This window comes from Anomalospiza imberbis, chromosome 13 (genome assembly GCF_031753505.1).
Source record: "Anomalospiza imberbis isolate Cuckoo-Finch-1a 21T00152 chromosome 13, ASM3175350v1, whole genome shotgun sequence".
Taxonomy (NCBI): domain Eukaryota; kingdom Metazoa; phylum Chordata; class Aves; order Passeriformes; family Viduidae; genus Anomalospiza; species Anomalospiza imberbis.
This window is the reverse complement of record NC_089693.1, coordinates 19460583-19477648: the sequence shown is the minus strand read 5'-3', so window position 1 is coordinate 19477648 and position 17066 is coordinate 19460583. Positions and strand designations below refer to the sequence as shown.

The following is a 17066-nucleotide window of genomic DNA, read 5'->3' as shown; positions in this document are numbered from 1 at the left end:
AAGGAAAAAAAAAAGAAAAAAAAAGGAAAAAAAGGAAAAAAAGGAAAAAAAGGAAAAAAAGGAAAAAAAGGAAAAAAAAAGGAAAAAAAAAGGAAAAAAAAAAAGGAAAAAAAGAGAGAAAAGGAAAAAAAAAAAAGAAAAAAAAGAAAAAAAAGAGTATTAACACGGCCTGAAACCAACCCAACCTCATCAGAGAGCAGTCAGAACAAGAGAAGCAGTGACATGAGGAAAGCTGCAGATCCCTTATCCCTTCAGAGCAAAGGGCAAAGACAACATGTGCCATTAGCAGGGATGCGATAGTGTGATCCTAAACCGGGATGAGGGGCAGCTGGAGGGAAAAGGGAGCCTAAGAGCAAAGACTAAACAGGAAAAGGGAAAAGGAAAGGAGACACACAGGCGTGTCAATTCAGAAACAAGGTAGAGAAAACATGTTCCAAGTTGTTAACTTACAGCAGGCTTTCCACATACATATTTTTCCTAGCATGATACAGAAGGTTAACAGTAATTGTCAATGTCTAGGACCGTTATCAATAGATTATAATAGTCATCATAATATTTTACTATACTGTTTAGGAAAAAAAAAATTAGTCAACATTTAGTAGTCATTTAGCCAAATAGCATCCCCCCTCCTTTATTTTTCTTTAAGTTACTGATCCCAACCAATTCCCTTACTTGGAAAGTAAACAGGAAATATTACCTGTATTAGTAAACATACCTGGAAATGGATTTTCTAAAGAGCTGAAAAGTCAGAAACACAAATTACCCAAGAAGTTGAAATGGTATTTTGTCTCTTTGCTCTCTTTCACTGAAAGAACCATAAGACTTGCAGATATGTAAGAAATGCTGTTCCTTCAAACTAACTGTATGCTGTAAAGCAGAGGAAATGCAAACATTGCATCCATTATGAACTGCAGCTGAGTGAAAGTGCCTACCTGCAGGCAGGCCAAGCATCAAAGTCTGCTGGCTCCTTGTTCTGCAGCTGGCACCTCCTGCCCAGGCTCAGGAATCACACCCCACCTGCCACTGCTGTTCAGGTGAGGAAGGTGTAGTTAGGCCAAAGAGATCAGTCCAAAAAGGTATTTTAGGAAGTGGGTGAATGAAGTTATCTACATGGGATATTCTAGCAATAAGGTAAAGCCAGCAGGAAATGAATACATAAGATTAATCATGGAAAGTTACTCATGGAAAACTGGTAATTCCTTCTTGCATAGTTCTGTATTTTAGAGAACAAAACAAAGTTCTCCTGAAAACACACTGAGTAACTGCCAGGAAGATGCTACATCTGGATAAAACAACTCAGCTACTTTACAGACACAAGCTTTTAAGCCAGTATGAAACTAGATTAAGAGCTCTAACAATTCCAAACAACCAAGTACAATCTCCACAAGTATTTGCTGCTCTCGCTACACCCCTTGATTCAGACTGTCTAGAGGAGGTTGTAAGTCAAGCAAAAGTCACACAGAAGAAAGTACATCCAGTTTGTCACAAAGGTAGTTGTTCAGCTGGCAATTTTAAGCAAGTTAAAGTAAACTTTCTAACTATAGAACCTAATTATTGGAATTCCAAAAAGTCTTGGTTCCTAAAACAACTGTGTGTTCTTTCCTTCCTGCCCATATATCTCTGTATGTTATTTTTTCTGTAAATATCTGGGAATAAAGTGTTTTAGCAGACATTAGACAGCCTTTAAGCCACAGCGAGTAAGGGGAAAAACTTTGGAGGCACGGAGCAATTAAAGAAGAATGAGCTCTACAAAAGTAAATGGCAAAGACCTAAAGTAAACAGAAATTATGATCCTGAGAAGGACCCCCTATTAAATTCGAAGTCAGAGATCCACCAGACGACATTCCCCCTTGCCCCTGTGCTCACCTTGGAGCAGCCTGGCCATTCTGCATCAGGTATCAGCTGCTCCACAACTAACAGCAAACTGCAAAGTATTCACATCGTTTCACTTGCTGTCCCAGCGCAAATCCCAGCTTTCCCAGCCCCGCCTCAACTTCACCCTCAATAAATACTGGCAAACAGACCGACCCACATACAAATCCAAAATAACCTCCGAGAGAAAGGACCGAGAGGATGGAATGCAGCTACACACGTACACGCTAACACGTAAAGCCTTTCAAGTCAGTAATTCGTAATAATAACAGAGCAGGGACAGAGCCCCGGCAGGACCAGCATCCACCCGGCACCCACAGCAGCTTTATCCCGGGAAATTCCTCGAAGGTGTCAGCGCGGCGGCAGGCGCTCCCCAGCCGGGCGCGGGATCGCGCCGCACGCCCCCGGCCGCGCTGCGGGCTCGGGCAGCGCCCGGGGCTGCCGGCGAGCACCCGGGGGCCCCGCGCCGCCACCGGGGGCGAGGGCGCCGCACGGCCCCGTGGGGGCCCCGGCGCGGCTGCCGGCGCCAGGCGGGCTCTGCGGGCGCCGCTGCGACCGGGACCGCGGCGGGGCGAGGGGAGCCGGGGGACCCGAGGGGAGGGACTGACGGGCAGGCGGCGGCTGCGCCTCGCCGGAGCCCCGCTCGGTGCCCCCGCCCGCGGCCCCGCTGAGGAACGCTGACCGCCGCCGCCCCCCGGCCTCCCCTCACGGCGTGAGGGGTCGTCACCCCCCCCTCCCGCCCCTCACCTGGCAGGGGCTCCCGGCCCCGCGGCGCCTCCCGCGAGGAGGCGGCGGCTGCGCCCAGGAGGCTCCGTGCGGGCTCGGGCTGCCGTTCCCGCCGGGCCCCGGCGAGGACGCGGCTCCCGGGACGGGGCTGCGACCGCCGCGCCCGCGCGCAGCGACCAACTCCGGGCGCCGCCCCCCGCGCGCGCACCGCGGCGGGGAGCCCCGCCCCTCGCTCGCTCACTGGCTGCCGGCGGCGAGGGGGCGTGGCGCCACCGCGGGGCGGGGCGAGGCGCTCGGGCGACCAGGGGAACGGCCGCGAGAAGACTGCAATTCCCGGCGCGCACCGCGCGCGGGCCTTTAAATACGGGCCGTCAGCTCGCGCGCGCGCGTGCAGAAAAGGGTGTGCTTCCGCCTGCGGCGGTGAAGTAGTCCCGCAGCGTGGTTTGAGCTCCAGCCCCGCGCTGGGCCGCTGAGGGGAGCGAAACGGCGGGCGCCGAGCCGGGAGCGCTCTCGGCTGGGCCGGGCCGGGCCTTCTCCCGAGGGGCTCCTCTGGGGCAGGCGAGAGGGCCGCGCTGAGGCGGGAGCGGAGGGATCCGAGCAGGCGGGGTTGTAAGCGGCCGTGCGGCTGCGCGGGCTGAGGGGACCCGGCTGAGGGGACGCGGCCGCCCCCAGCGACCCCGGCCCTGCGCGAGAGCCGCCGCCGGCAGGTCAGTAGGGACGGCCCCGGGCCCGCCGCCCCTCCTCGGCCGCGGCGGGCAAGGAGTCGGAGGGCGGCTGCGGGTGCCGCGGCCCGCCGTGAGGGGGGCTGGGGGAGCCGCCGGAGCTCACGGGGGGGTGAGGGGGAAGAGCCGGATGAGGGTCTAGGTGCTTGGCTTTCGGTGTTCTCCGTTATATATCTTTCCACGGTTGCCCCAAAGCGATATTTCATGGCTCCTTGGTTCTATTTATTTGTCCTTTCTGTAGGTCCACTTAACGTTCCCTTGTCAAGCAGGTGGTTTATTATAGCATGGTTTTCTGATACTTCTGTCTAGGTTTCCACGCTCAGTTCCCCGTTCCTGGGGAGCTAAGTCTCTTATTTCGAGGTGGTAAAAAGAAGCCCCCACCCTGGGGTTGAAGACACCGGGGCCACGTGCCTTGCGAGGCGCCATTCATTCCAGTCCTCTGGAAAACCAGCGCGAGAGTGAAAAGGAGGAAGGGCAGGGTAAATATCAGTACAAGAGCTCCTGCTCTCTAGAGTAGCGCCCTTCAGCTTTTTTGGCTGCCCGTTCCTGTCAATAAAGAATACTTTTTATCATGCATCTCTCATGTATGTAAATTTATTGATTCATCAGTTATCTGCACGTAGCACTGTTCCTGTATATACATTATAAAACATACTCAGACATAGAAATTGAGAAAGGACAAGACAAAAGTGAAATAGACAGTATTTTAAGACATTATTTCATAAAGCTGCAAAAAATGTAGATTTTTGATTTGCCTTGCATATGACCCCCTTGACCACTTTTATAGCACATGTATGTTGTTCTGAAGTGATTATTCTTAACTTCTAAAGGCTGTAAACATAAACTGCTGCTGAAAACAAAGACTTTATTTTTCATAGGTTTTCTTTTTTAATCCTGGCCACACGTGCAGGGGCACAACCTATTTGAAGATAGTAAAATAGTAGTGAAATGCTTTTTTACCTTCTCTTGGCTTTCTTCACACCTGTGTCTTATGTCTGTTAGAAGGGATGAGATATTCAGTATTTCTAGAACTGTATCACTTGGTGGAAAATACTATAACTTCAGAGCTCAGGAAATTGGGGGAAACTGATAATTTTTTTTCTGTACTTAGAAATCTGGCATGTATTGAAATAGAACTTGAGAAGTTTGCCTTAGAAATGGTGTCCAAAACAGAGTATTTGGATCAGTCTTTAAAATCCTAAGATAACTTTCATACAGGATCCCAGCAGTTTTCAAAACAGAAAAATGAGAGGTTGTGTGATCTGACCACACTGTCTTGGTTATAAGTGGATTTTCTGTTCCTCTGGTTGTCCGTGTTGGGGCACACAGAGGGTGCGTGGTGCTAACCTTTCATGGCTCAGAAAAGGGAGCAGAGAATTGTGTTCCTCTAGTACGTGAGGCTTGGGTCCAGCTCCTGTGTGTACCTGACTGTTAGAAGGTGACTATAACAATTTCTGGTGCTCTGCAATAAAGCAGCCACAAGGAGAGAGATTCTCACTGTTTTCCACCTTCTGCTCTTGCAGGGGATCTTCCCTGGCCCAGCTCAGGCTTGCAGTGTATGGCTGGCCAGGGCTGCCCCCAGAGCTGAGGAGAGGAGCTGATCTCCCCGTGCCTCTGCATTGCTGGGTGCCAGCACTGCCTGTGAGCTGTGCTTTTGCTTGTAGGACATCACGATGTTACTCTAAATACCAGAGCACAGGAATGGAGAACGTTGTGCACTGCTGTGGTGGTGTTGACTTTGTAACCTTTGTTAGTGTCTGTTCCCAGTGAGGTTAAATAAAGAGTCACTCAGTATCCAGTGTCCCATTAGCAAGGTGTGTCTCCTCACCTGCCACAGCAGCTCAGCCTTCCATGCCAATTGCTTCTCCTTGGCTAAATTGGAAGAAATAAACTGTTTTAGGACCAGTTATTCAATGGGATTTTTCTCAAGCTTACAGGCTCATACAAGTTTCTGAATTCTTGCTGTTTCACCTTCCTGCCCTCTCTAGGCTGTGGGTGAAAAACTGAAGTATTGCTGCTCACCATTGCTGCAGTGCACACAGAGCTGTGCTTGGTGTTTTTGAGTGTTGTGGCATGTGCTGTGAGGACTTGTTAGGGAATAAAATAATAGAGACACTCTTGATAGTGATCTGTGGGAGGGATGGGTGACTCAAAGGAACAGACCTTTACAATTTTGGGTACAGTAGATGAATACAGAAAGGTTGTCTGTTTGTTTTTTTTTCCAGTTGTACCTTTAATAAAATGCTGTTTCAATCTATAATGTGAGTGGCTTGGGAGTCCCAAAATGAAGTTGCTCTCTGCATTCCTTCTAGCTTTTTTGTTTTTTTACTTCCATGATTCCCCTTAGAAAGAGAGGGGAAATGTTTCTTATGTTCATGGGAGCTGTTAAACTTCTGCTCTTTTAAGACAAGAAAAGTGATCAATAAACACACTTCAGCACTAAGTGTTCATGAGGTAGGAATTACTAAGTGTAGTTTGTTTTCAGAAGCCACTTTTTTTCAGAGGATTGGTTTATGAAAGCAGGTAAGGCTAGTTGATGGCTATTTGAAATACACAGTCAAGTGGTAGCTAAAGCTTTACTGATGCAGGTCAGGCTCCATGGCAGGATGTGCAATGTTGGCCGTATTGTGTTGTCTGACTCCAGGAGTGGCTCCTTCATGTCCAGTGGCATCAGCAGCACAGCTGTTGGCTCTGATGGCAGCTGTTAGTTTTTACTGGGAGTTGGGCTCGATGGTCCTTGTGGGTCCCTTCCAAATCTGCATGTTCTCTATTCTGTGATGCAAACCTGTATTCTGGTACTGGACCTTCAATTCTGAGGGCAAGCCAGCCAGATCTGGGTTTGTGCCTCCTGCACAGCTGGTGTTACTGCCAGAGGGACGGGTCTGGTGACAAGAATTTCATTACCAGACTAGTCTGTTTTAATCTCTCGCATAATGGGATTGTTGGGATGTATATGGTAATGCTATTTGTATGCACATTAATCCCACAGATGACTAATTCTTGTTAAAGGAATAACTTGCATTGTTCATAGCTGTTAGGGGCAAAGCTGATACTGACATTTGATTTCTGAAGGTCTGCTTGGTACCAGTTTGACAAGGACAGCTTTTGATGAATTGCAGCTACACCTACTTTTGAATGTGTTTATTTGTGAGAAATCTTCATTCTGGTTACAGGGAAACAAAACCACTTAACTGTGGAATACCTGAATTTCTTCCAGGTTCTAAATTTATTAGGAAATCTTCCTTGTTCCTTGACCTTACTTTTGCAAGTCTTGATGTACTTGGAAAAAAACCTGTCTTTCAGAAACATTAGGAACATTATTGGCTAGAGTGTTTTGGAGCCTGTGCTGTGTTGCCTTCATTAATGATTTTAATCCTAGAAACAAGTAATCCTGCACTGTTTTGCAGGAGTCTGTGGCAAGAGCTGACTTTGGCTGACTGATTTCAGTCTTTTGGACCATACATCTTTCCTGGCATACAGTGAATTCCAAAATAAACCTTATATATCACTGTTTCTGAAATTCTTATGTCTTGGATTGTCTGTACTGTCTCTTCATGTAAAAGGGAATGTAAATTTAAGACACTGCAACATGCCTTTTGTGCATCATGCCTGGGATAAGTAATGAGGTGAGCAGTGGGCACCCTTAGCCTGCTGTTCAGGATACTGGGATAGCATGAAAATGACAAAGGATAGTTTAGTCACAAGATTGAGTGGTAGAAGGCTTTCTTGCTGACAATGAAAATGGGTGAAGTGCGTAAGAGAATGAGGGTAGTCAAAGTCTTGGTTATTAGTTGACTTCAAGAGGCTTAAGACTGACAGGATTTATTTCTGGATCCTTTTTTCCATTTTTTTTTCTTCCCCTAACAAGTGCAAAGCACAGAGGATTTCTCAGCAATTTAGTGAATTAACAGGGGAAAATTCTACTTTTGTTTTATTATTGTATTCAAATATGGAAAGATGATGAGTTCATAGCTTTAATTATATGGTGGTGGCTGAGGGATTGTTTACAGCCAAAAGAAATTCAACAGTTTTCAACTGCCCTTCAAAATGTCATCTGTAGAACTTGCCAGGTTTTTTTTGGAGGGGTTCTCAGTCTTAACCAAATAGTGGTTAAAGCAGGTCTGACTTGGCTGCCTCTGTTCTATAGTTCCTTTTATTTCACGTAAGTGTTGTGGCATGAATTGGTGGGTTTTCTGTGAATTAATTGACAAAACATTTAGTAATGGAAATGGAAGAGATTTTGAGAGAATGGACTTCGTGTAAGAATAGGCTAAGTCATTTCAGACTGATGTCTGGGCCATAATTATATGTTCATCAAAGGCTGGATATCTGATGTAACAGAATGAGTGTCCCATACCAGTATTGAAGATGTGCTGTGCCTAACAATATATGGAATGTGTCAGTCTCCATAGTTGGGAAAGCAGTGGAGAGAGAGCTGTGGCAAAACAAGTTCTGGTAATAGTATGAGACTATACAGGAGAGAAAACAGATCAACACAGAGCAAAGTACTGGAAAAAGTAAACTGTGAATCTTCTCTCACACTTTCAAATCTGGACTGTGCTAACATTGCATTTCTGCCAGGAAAACGGGGGAGCGAGGAGGGTGTTCCCAGTGCAGGATAGTGGCACAGGGAGGTAAGGGAAGAAAGCTTGGACTACAAGCTTTGTAGTTTGTAGTTTTAGGGGTGTTGTTTCCTTACTTTCATTCTACCCTGGGTACAGTGCTGCTCTTATGCCCCAGTTTTCCCCATCTTACTTTAAAAATAGTCTGCCTTGTTTGAATTTTCACTTATACAGGACATTGACAAAGATGCCTTCTGATACCTAAAAGATAAAAAAGTAAGTCTTACTGAAGTAGGATATTCCATTTAAAGCTACCATCTCTTCAAATATACCAGCATCATGTTGGAATATCTCAATAATCACAAATTCTGTGGGATTTCTAGAGCAGAGGAGGAAATCTTCAGCGTCTCCAGAAGTCCTGAAATATAGGCATATTGGAATGCATTTTTTCTCAGCCCTGACATCTAGTCAGTAACTATCATAGGAAACCTACTAAAATCTTTTGGAGCAGAGTGCTGGCTCCGGGTGCATTTACTGCATTATGTTGTAGCTGCTGTTGCACATGACTCATGCTGCTGCTGAAATGAGGTTGAGAGAACCAATATTTGACTAAATCCTCACTGTTTCAATATGTGGGAAACATGACAGAATAGACTCCAACTACTCTTTGTTGAGCTTAAGATAAGAAATTGCTGCAATTCATGTAAGATATGACAGGCCAGTATAATAAATAATAAGAAGAAATTAATCAGAATTGTAGAATTGAAGTTCCTTTTCCAGACGTATGGGGAAGAATCTCATCTTTCATCAGGAGAATAAATGTTTTGCTTTAAATTGGAAAGGGGAGAAAAAAAGTCGTGTCAGTTTATGATATAATCCTTTTTTTTTTTTCTGGTAATCATATTTTGTCCCACTTAAGACTATTTTGGGGCCCTCTGTTACTGGAATAGCTTCAAATGTTCTTCGTTTCTGGCAACAATAGAATTTTAGTGAGAGTTGAATCGCAGCCTGTGGAGTTATAGCAATGTACATCACTAACTCCTGGCTGTGTTACTCACATCCTTTTTTCTTCTGCCAGCTGCTTGTTGGATCCTTTGCTGAGCCATTTCACCCTTTCATTTGGCATAAACTAATTTGGTAAATGAACTAAATGCTCTTCTGTTTCTTCAGCATGCTGAACCACCATGTGATTTGTCCAGGGAACAGGTGCCAGGCTGAAAGATGATGCTCTAGGAGTAGTTGGTAGCTCAACAGGCTTAGGCTGCAGTGAAACTGTAGCCTTAGGCAGTGGACAGCTGGTGTCTGCACCTTCCAGCACCTGGCTTTTCTTCATGCAGGCAGAGGACCTTTCTGGATGCTTCTCTTGGTATCTTGTGAAAACTACAGCCCACTGCTGGCAGAACGAATCCAAAAGGTTATCTTGAGTGATTTGGAGATGCTCTTAAAGCTTAGTATGACTTTACCATGCATGACAGTGTGAGTTCCCATACACATTCTTTTTTAATTAGTTCTGGTATTTCTTTGAGCCCTTCCTTTCAGCTGTGTCTAGTTGGAGATACTGAGCCTCCTCACTTTCCTGGGATTCTCCCAAAGGGAAGAGTTAGGGAGTTAAGTACCTCTGTAAAATGTCCAATAAGCTGTAACCAGCTGAGAAAAGGGGGAGAGGGCAAGACCTTCCTCTTTGCAGCAGCAAGTTATTACTTTGTAAGCTATCAAAATCTAGGTTGTATCAAAATATGCAAAGCTTGAGCATTAGAGAAATACAATTTTCAGGCTTCTTCCAACTTAGGCCACCAGTATTTTGCCAGTTTCCCATTCTATGTCAGTTGATAGCAGTGTATAAATCGTGTGGCATCATCAGGATTCTGTAAATTGTTCACTAACACCAAACATGTACTTGTAATGTAGAAGCGCAAATATTTTTTTTCTTAAAGCTCCAAATGTAGGAAAAAGTAAGTGAGAGAAAAGCTTCTGAATCATATTAGTTTGATCCCTGCTTTTTAAATGTCAATTTCAAGTAACAGATAGTGCATGATTCATACTGCTTGCTGAAATTCGATGGTTTTGAGCAAAATGCCGTCAATTTAAAACTTCTGGGTTATTTGTGGAGAGGTAATGTGACAAGTGCTTTTTCAGTAGTTGTGGTTGAGTAACCTGGTTCAGTTTTCTGTTTTTAAAGACGTACTCAAGCAAACCAGACTTGATATTTGGTCCCATTAAAACAAGCATAGCTCCAGACGGGTGTGAGCTGGGAAAGCCTCCTTGGAAGCATTGACATGAAGAGGTGTTGGAGGTGACAGGATAATCCAGCTTGGGAACATTAGCATTTAGTGAAGCTTGAGCAGCTAAGCCTTAGGTATAAATAAGAGTACAGAAGAATCTTAACAGGCAAGGTATAAGATGTGTCTCCTGCTGGCACTGGCACTTGGAATTCAGAAAGGGTTGCTAGCACACTGGAAAAAGATCAGTTTGAACATGAGTTTAAGGCATATTTTAATTCCTAAAAATACAGGCAGGTGCAGCTTTGTTTAACTTCTTGAAATGATACATTTATCAAATAACAACTTAATCAGAGTTTATTGATACAGGCTCTTAGCTTATAGGGTGTAACTTGTGAAATCATAACAAAATCTATATGACAGCTGCAGTAAGAAGTTGTACAAATTTACTATGTGCGTAAGTGCCACATGGGACAGCTGCTGTAGTGATGCTTTGTACTTTAAAACAAGACTGGGTAACCATGTTGAAGGTTTGAATTTCTCTATATTTTTGGTTTTTAGCAGAGGGTAGTGCCTGGTGTTAAATGGGTCACAATAATCACAGTCATCCCTTCTGGCCTGTTCCTGTGGCTGTACTGCAGCTTTTTTTATAAGGAAATAAGCTTTTTTAATTCTAGCCCAGGAAATTTTTGGAAAGTATAAAAACTTTGCAGGTATTTGTATTAAACTAACCCAAGTGGTCTTTGTCTTGACATAAGATTTGATTGCTCTTCTGTTTACATTTGGATATAAAAGCCTATAGCATTATTAACTGCAAATTAAATTTAGACTGTGAGACTTAATATGAATTGTTTTGAATGTGTAGTGATGTGAAAATTTTCCAAATATCAAAGATTGTTTTCTTACTTGAGAAATCTTTTCTGTTAATATTATTTTAACCTTAAAAAACTTAAAGTTCATTGCAAGTATGAAAAACTGTGAACTCTGTTACAGATGGCTTACTTCAATTTTCTCTATAGAAATACACTTTACGTGTTTGGATTTTTTTAGGCAAGTTATTTATATAATTTTATTGCCACTTGTAAAAACATGCATTCTGTCCCAAAGTCATTTCAACAGAGTATTTCTCAAGGGAATTACAGAACAGACATTTATCAGCGAGGGTTTGCAAGCATGCAGAAAACTGATCACAAGGAACTTTTCAGCACGTTCTTCAAGTTTTTGTTCTTACATTGCTGTTACATGGAAAAGTACTATATTCAAATAACCACATACAAAGGGTTTACATTTTTATAGTGAGGAAGAGTGGGAAGACAGATTTCAAATGCATACTAAAGGCTGGATACTTTTTAAAAAAAGATAGCCTTCAGCTTTTATCTTAGTGTCTTTATATTATAGACTTCTGGGAATTACATGAGAAGAGTTAATTTTCTTTATTGATACAATTTCTTTATTGAGACAATTCTTTATTCACAAGTCTGAGATCAGTAATGCCTGTCAGCTCAGTGTCTGTGATTGACTTTTTGTGGAGACATTTGAGTGATGCTATATAAATGCAGGGACCTGCTGGTCTCTAACTGGTGCATAGTTGGGTGTTTTCCTTCCAGCTTGTGCGAATGTAGATCGATCAGTAGAAGACTGGGCAAGTGGTGAGAGTCAGGATTGTAGTAGTGCAGCAACACATTCCCTGAAAGTTAACCTAGAAAAGGTCTGTCCTTTTCCTATCTGTAGATAAATTTTACTCAAATCAGTTGTCAGTCTGTAATAGAAAATGTGTCTGTCATATCTGTAGTTCTGAGACTTGAGTGTCTCTGCTTCTGAACTGCTTTGTAGCATCTCAGTTCTGTGGATGTATTTGTATACCATTGTAATTAAAAATACAGAAATTTGAGCAATTGGGGGTTTTGCAGATCAGATAAAGGAGTTTCCTGGCATTTGCTGTGACTTGAGACTGCTAAATAATTTAGCATTTAAAAGGTAAATGAAATGCAAAGAAGCACGACAGCATCGACAAACCAGACAAGAATTAGAATAGCAATTTATTGAAAGAATAGAGAAATGTCAAATCAGTGAAACAGTTGACAAATAAGTTGCTTTTTGGATGTTGAATGTAGAAGGGGGGTTGCAAGTGTGTTAACTACTGCAGCAGTTATTCAGGCAGGCCTTGAGTATCACTGCAGAGATGGTTTCATGCTGCTGGTGGCAGGAGTGTTAGTTGGTGATTCATAATCCAGCTTTGGCACGGAATGTCTCTTCAATTTTTCATATGGTGCTGGCTATTTCTTTTAAGATCTAAAGCCCTTTTGTAATGCAGATAACAATATATCCTCTGTCAGGCTAGAAATGAAAACTTCCTTTGCTCATAGGCGATGAAGGGCTTGATGTTACATTATCTTCTTGGTCCCTCAGTCGTCTGTCCCTATAATCTTGTGAAAGTGCGTGCAGCTCATTTTGCTGTGCCTTCCACTTGAAGGACAGATTGAACAAGTGAACTAGTTAGTGGAGTGGCAAACACAGCAGCCCTGAGCTAAGCTCTCCATTTGAAGAAAAGAAAAAGAACCTGCTTAAATCTTCTACTGAATTAAACCTACTTGAACTCTCTGGAAGTTGGGTTCTGTGAAGTGAGCCTAACGTGAGACTTCTCTTGGAAATGGAGCTCGTCATTGTTTTTTACAGTTTGTTGAAATGGTCTGAGGGGTAAATACTGCTTATTGTACTCAGAGTTGAGAGTAAACTTGAGCTTAATTCAAAGGCTGAAGGGGTCTTTGATTAGGGTCAGCATTGGAAGTCCAGCTCTAGCTTCACTAACAGGAGAGAAGAGCCTGGATTCCTTGCTTAGGTTGTTCTTGATGATTTTCTGGTTAATAGATGAATAAAATGAAAACTTTCTTTCTGTTCTGGTGTTCTTTTATTCTCCTGTCCCTCCAGCTTCGTCAGGACTGAAGGAGGTCTTATCTGATACACTTCTGTTCCTATGGCCACTGTAAGGGCTTTTTCAGCTGCTTTTGTCCTGTCTTCCATACATCTCTGTCTGTGTCCTGAGAATAAGCAGTGCTTATTTCTTCAGCTCTTAGTAACCTCCCTAGCAAAATACCAAGGCGGTTGAGGGGATTTGATGATTGAAATCAGTGTTGATCAGGATTTGAGCCAGACAGTGTAACGTGGTGTCTGCCATAAAGATGACCTTCACCTTAGTTTTGAGTCAGTGTTGGGACCAAATAACCTCTAGAAGCCACTTATAGTCTGAACTTGGAATCATTACATATGAATGATTCAAGAGATGTATTTCTTGATTTCTGGGAGTAGGTTTAATTCAGTGCAGCAGAAAATGTGGATCTTTCTCACACTGTTTCCTTTTTTTCCCCTTCAGCTGGGCAGGGGCAGCTGACAAAGAAACTATGGCGACTGGGCATGTGCTTGGCTGGGTGGATCTTAATCAGAAAAACTAGTTGGAATCTTCAGAAATTTTTTTGTATACTTAGGAAATATTTATGTATAAAATGTGTAACTATTGGGTGATGTCAGCAAGTGTTATTGAGAAGGGCATTTTAAATAGGAATACAAATTAGTTTGTGCTGATTAAAACATGGATACTGGAGTAGAAGAAAATTTCATTGTGAAGTGAATGAATGTTTTTGCTTCTTGTTAATTGAACTGTTAGCTGTAAATGAAATACACTTCAATTGTCAAAACCCACAATTTTTACAAACTGAAATGTCAACCTATTCAGCTTGGTTACTTGGCACAATTTCAAATAATAAACTGCTTGTTTCCTACATGCTAAACTCCAAGACCTGGGCTTGCTGTGCTGTGGATGGGAGGTGTTAAGTAGAGACTGGTGCAGTATCTTCTGCCAGGATTCTTTATTTACATAGTGCAACCTGCTCTGAGATTTCCTCATTGCTGTTGCTGATCAGGCAGCAGTGGGACTGGTGACCTGCGTTTTGGGGATGTCCTCATTGCTGAAGGATCAGCGTGTGCTGCTTACAGCAGCCAGGTAAGGTTTCACTCAAACCTAACGCTTCCTTCTGAGTGTGTGTTCAGTCATGAAGAACAAAGTTCAGTTGAGATGTGAACTGAACCTCCTGAATTCTTTTTGGTGATCTTACCATTGAGCTTTGGAATGCTGTGGCCATATTTTGTCTGGTATTATACATAGATGACCCTTTCTAGAGGTCAGGAAACAGTTCCAGGGTGGGAATTTGCTGTTCTGGGAGACTGTTAAAGACCAGGAAAAACAAGCTTCCATTACTGTAATAAATGTTTTATCTTGGGACATCTATAAGCTCAAATATGATTGAAGTTTTCATAAAATCTGAAGACTTTTTACTTTTAAAAATATGTTTAAAAAGCAGTATTACGCTTTTTGCGTTGGTTTTGGGAGATGTAGGGAGGAGCAAAACATAAATGAGTGGTTTTTCAGAGGAGTCTTTTTAAATGAAAAGGGAGTGCTGGTGACTGAGAAGGCAGTTGTCTAACTTGAAAGCTCTTGAGCTGAATTTGGGGATTAAATGTGGTATTTGATCCTCAGCTAATCTGCGTGCTTACTTCTAACAGAGTGCAAAAGGTAATCAAAGAATGTAATTTTTCTGTTCTTGCACTTCTGTTGTAAAATGTTTAGGCTCCACAAATCCAAAAAGACAGTAGTGCCTGAACTCTTGTTTTCCACCAGTTGGCTTTGTCTGTTCTGCTCAAGGCAATGAACTTCAGGTTATGATATTATACTGAGGTGAAATTCATATCGTAGCCCTTTTGAAAATATAAATGTTTTTCCACTTTTCCACTGTTTCATGCTGTGTAAACCAGAGTGTTGCTGACCTTTTGCAAGGATCACAAAGACTTCAGTTCTTATTTCTCTTTGCAGTAAGAATTGCGTGATGTGTATTCAGGTCGGAGTCTCAGCGCAACTTGAGATCTCAGAAACCAAGCAAAGACTAACAATTAGTTGAGATGTCCAAAATAAAGGTTAAATTGGTAGTGCTTCAGAGTTTGTTTCTGAAGTTTGGTCGTATTCTTAGCTTTGGGAGATTTCCTTTATAACCTTTAAACCAGCTGTGCCTCTCTAACCATATATAAGGGTATTGGGATAATATTTCTGCTTTAGCTCAGAGGAACCATATTTACTTAACAAGTATATATAGAAATGAAATCATGCAAAAGAAATGTAAAAGCAGTATAAATCTGCTGTTTGCTAAATATGGTAAATACTCAAACCTGAATGCCAGATATCTTTCAGAACACTTGTAACTAAACATAAATTAGGAATCTTTCCAAGTGCAAGTGCTTGAAGACATTGTGTTGTGTGAGACCTCCATCCTCGTGTCTGTTCAGTCATCAACCTGTTTGAAAAGATTTACATTCTCTTCTCGGGCTAAATTTATTGAGTGCTTTGATCAACTCTATTTTTCAAAGCTTGTGCATGTTTCCCACCTGCAGTTTCTTGTTTCCAGCATATGAGGAGCAGCTGTGGAAGAGGGAAGTTGGAAAAGCAGATTAAGTCTTGGACTGCTTTTCCCAGGTTCTTTGCTCTTTGGCTCCAAGCTCTAGACAGTGATACTCTGCTCTTATGGTTTTTCCCTCGCCTCGTTTGCCTTCTTGCCTGTGATATGACAGGAGATGCACAAAGAAGAGGCTGCAGGAGGAAGTTCACCACTGCCCTCAGAGCAGTTTCTTTGGGCTACTGGAGACGGTCTAAGGATCAGGTGCAATATTGCAAATGTTTAGCTGCTGTTCCAAGCACTCAGCCTAGGATATTTAGGCACATTGCTGGCATGGATGCTTTTTTCTCAATCCTACTTCAGCTCCAAAATGAACTATTTTCATTACATATGGTACAGGTGTTCCAAAAACGTGCCCTCTGCCTGCCTGCGTATTCCCATCCCTCCCATGCATCTCTGGATCTCTTATGTATTGCTTAACACTGGAGAACAGTCACACCACTCCAGTGGCTTTATGCTTTTGTTGGTTTTTTCCCTTGTTTTCCATTCATGATGCTAAATATTGTCTTTGCCTCTTGCTTTTGGATGAAGATGAGTATAGGGAAAGTTTTAGTCTAACTTACCTACATTCTGCTGTTGATTTAAATTATTTCTTTTATGGAGCCATGGAAGTACCTGGGTTTTGTATGATGTTAAAATTTCTGTGAGCTCTCCCTTTGGTACAGAGAAGGGGTATCCTGGTCTGTGCCTAGTTTAGAGCACAAAGTTTGTCTTTCTAAATTTTCCTGAGTTTTTTTTATTGGTGTAGTCTTTTCCTCTCATCCATTGTAGCACATTTTGTCTGTGAACTCAGACAGCTTTCAAATCTTGTTAGCAGTGGTCAGAGAAGCTGATTGCTGTTCCTGGAGAGGATGCTTTGGCAGGACTGGACTGTCTTTTCTGTTCCTTTTCTTTTCAGGAATTCAGACAAGGTTTTGCAAGCAGTGTCCACGGATGTATTGATGCTTACATGAACCTCTTGTCTGTTCCTTTGTGCTGACTTTCCTTATTAGTTTTTCCATCACTGTGTTTCCAAGGCCTTTACAGTTTTTATCCTGTGATACCAATGGTACCATGTGGGACTGCAAGAAGAACCTTGGCTGAAAAAAGATTTTGGTTCACTTCATGCAATCTCCCTCCAAACATTAATTTCTGATAGATATTAAACTATTCCCAGAGAGTTTTAAGGCCAGATTAGAAACAAATGGCCCAACCCAGTTCTTCACTATTCTTGCTATTAGAAGGTATTTGCTAATAGCAGTTCTGTTGTTCAGATTTAAATGCCTGTTATTTTGCACAACTAAGGCTATAAAAAAATTGTAATTTCTTCTACATGATGGGCTTGAGGGTTCAAACTCACTTGTTTTATGTTGGAATGAAATGCCATACTTGTTTTGTTATATGGCAACAGCAAGAAAATAAGAACAAAAATGTATGGAAGCTGATATGTCATGTTTTTTTCTAAAGATGAATCTTCTCTGAAAACAG

At 42.7% G+C, this 17066-nt stretch overlaps 2 protein-coding genes across 6 annotated transcripts in view; one reads left to right on the top strand and one right to left on the bottom strand.

Moving 5' to 3' along the window:
• PEAK1 (pseudopodium enriched atypical kinase 1) overlaps positions 1–2786 on the bottom strand; it is a 112145-nt gene extending 109359 nt beyond the window's left edge. For both annotated transcript variants that reach the window (XM_068204408.1, XM_068204410.1), the window contains exon 1: positions 2620–2786. The gene's annotated coding sequence lies outside the window, so the exon portion shown is untranslated. The remainder of the gene's footprint in view (positions 1–2619) is intronic.
• Positions 2787–3157: 371 nt separating this feature from the next.
• The window catches only part of HMG20A (high mobility group 20A), a 177684-nt gene continuing 163775 nt past the window's right edge, over positions 3158–17066 (top strand). For 2 of the 4 annotated variants that reach the window (XM_068204403.1, XM_068204404.1), the window contains exon 1: positions 3158–3305. The gene's annotated coding sequence lies outside the window, so the exon portion shown is untranslated. Of the gene's footprint in view, positions 3306–3406; positions 3428–17066 lie in introns of those variants that run through there. The other 2 variants (XM_068204402.1, XM_068204405.1) reach the window with 2 other exon arrangements.